This window comes from Tupaia chinensis, unplaced genomic scaffold (assembly GCF_000334495.1).
Source record: "Tupaia chinensis unplaced genomic scaffold, TupChi_1.0 Scaffold143976_1, whole genome shotgun sequence".
Classification (NCBI taxonomy): Eukaryota; Metazoa; Chordata; class Mammalia; order Scandentia; family Tupaiidae; genus Tupaia; species Tupaia belangeri.
Window position 1 is genome coordinate 366,782 of NW_006203827.1, and position 2,700 is coordinate 369,481.

A 2,700-nucleotide genomic window follows, 5' to 3' on the forward strand; every position below is an offset into this window, starting at 1 on the left:
CAGCCGACACGGCAGGGCGGGCCGCGATTGGTAAAGGAAAGCTGCTGTGACGCCCACCATGTGACAGGCCCCACCCTCCTCCGCCATTTTGAATTGTGGCGAGAAATTCGCGTCCTGAGAATTGTGGGAACCTTTGCTTTCCCATTTTGAAACCTAAACGACGTCACTGTGTGACTGCGTGAAGCCCTTTTCAGACGGCAGGAAATGTGTTATTCATCCACGGTGGCGTCAGTTCACAGTCTGTCCACACCAGTTCATACAACTTTCTACGTTTTATTCAAAACATGTATTTATTGAGCGCCAACTTTATGTTAAGCGCTGTTGTAGAAGATAAGGAAATTAAAATAGATCAAAATCCCAGTTCTTACAGATCTTTAAATCTACGGGGACCGGGGTACTGTTAAGAAACAAGAATAAATATATCAGGTTAGTTGGGGATAAATGAATGCTAGGGAGGAAAATAAAGCTGGGGGGAGGGGAAGTGACCTTTAGGGAGAAAACCGGACTGACCAAGATTAAGAGTGGTAAGGGACGGTCTCTTTGAGGTGCTAACTCGCTGAAGTACATGAAAGAGGGCGGTGCTTGTAAAAGGGTGGGAAAATCTGATAACATTGGAATTTGTAAAAGAGTAGTTAAGGAAGGCTTTTTTTGGAAGGTAATACCTGAAAGAATCAAGGGAATGCGTCACACAGCTTCAATTCCCTTGGTCACAGTTTTAGAAAAACAACCTTACCAGAGTTTTTAAGGCGTTCCCGTTTCTCCTATTTTTCTGGTTTTTGAAACACACCAGCCATACTAGCTTTCTTAATACTTTTCCAACAAACGTAACTTGTTCTACTTGAACTACTTTACCTACACTGAAGTATTCCCTTTAATATCTTTGCTCTCATCATTCAGGCCTCATAATTGTCACCTCTCCTGGAAGCCTTCCCTGACCACCCCATGTAAAAGAAGGACTTCTGAGGCAGCAGGTGGCTTGGAGGTAAAGGCACTGGATCCCACAGTGCAGACTCCATGGTTCCAGTCCCGGACCTGGTGGCTTGAAAGTCACACCTGGAGACCAGCAGATGGCACAATGGTAACATAGCTGGACACCAACAGATGGCACAATAGTTACATGGTTGGACTCCCATGTAGTCTGCTGTGGTTCTACAGGACTGGGTGACTTAAAACTCATGCTGGGCACATGTGAGTGCCTGCTCAAGATCCCAAAAGGAGAATGGAAAAGGGATCGTGGTGTGACCATCCCCACAGAGGGTGATTTCTCACTCTGTGTCTCTTTGGTGAGCACACGGGTGTATGCACCCTATAGCAAAAATCTCTCTTTAAAAAAAAAAATCATGCCAGGCACCTGTGTTTGCCCAAGATCCACATGCACAAAATCTCTAGGGGAGACTGGAGGAGAAGGGATTGTAGTATGGCCATCCACCCTGGGAGATTTCTGACTTTCTCTATTTCTCTCTGGTGAGCACACAAGCCCTATATAGCAAAAGCTAAAATAATAGTAATAATAATGACTTCCCACATTCCCGTCCTTATTTTTCCTTAAAGCACTTAATCTAAAAGTATGTTGTTTACCCCATTCTATAAGAACAGTACTAAACCCCCCTGCTTTGTTCATCTTCAAATATATTTTGAGAGAGTTTTCCTTCTCAGCACAATTATAGATTGTATCAGCCTGAAATGTAAGTAAAGTGTTTCCTTCCAAGTAGTTAAAACAGTATTCTTCATACTTAGCTGCACAACTTCCCAGTAGTCTTGATAATGTCATTTTTGACAATGTGATATATGGTTTATGTACTGTGCTGCTACTTGGTTTTGTCTTACTTTACATAATAATGTACTAGAACATTTACCTAAAACATAGAAAATGAAATTTTCAGTGACCTGCAGCAGTCATTAAGCCTAATGTTTCAGGTTGTAACATTAGCCACTCTTTGACAGATTCTTGGGCGCATATAATTTAATATAAAATTTTAAAGAAGTGAAAAAAAAATGCAAATATGCATGAATATGTTTATAGCCTGGGGGATGGAGAAAGTTTTTCTACACAGGACACAAAATCCATAAAGGGAACGTCTGATAACTATAACATATATAAAGGCAAATCTGCTGAATGAAAAATTGAAAGATTATGAAAGCGACAAGACAAATGATAAACTGGGGCCCGCAGGTGGTGTAGTGGTTACATCTCTGGATTCCTACATGGTCAGTTGTGGTATGAGTCTTAAACCTGGGAGCTTGAAAATCATGCCGGTGCATGTGCATGCCTGCCCAAAATCCTGAGAAGAGAATGGAGGAGAAGGGAATGCAGCATGGCCATTCCTCCAGGTGAGGGTGTTCATTTCTTGTTTTCTGTCTCTGCTTCTCTCTGTCACTCCACTGAGCACACATGCCCTATACTAAAATCTCTCCAAGAAAATAGAAAGAAAAGAAAATCATGCCAGGCATGTACATGTGTGTGTGCCCAAGATTCCAGGAGACTGGAGGAGAGGGGATTGCCGCATGGCAATTCCCCCTGGGAGATGAGTCCTCGTTTTCCCTTTCACTGTCTCTTTCTCTCCTATGGCAAAAATCTGTAAAACAAAATAACAGGCAAATGACAAACTGAAAAAAAAATAATTTCACCATGACAAATGACAACTAAGGGGTAATATTATTAATTTATAATAAAAGAAAAAAGACAAACTGAAACAGTTC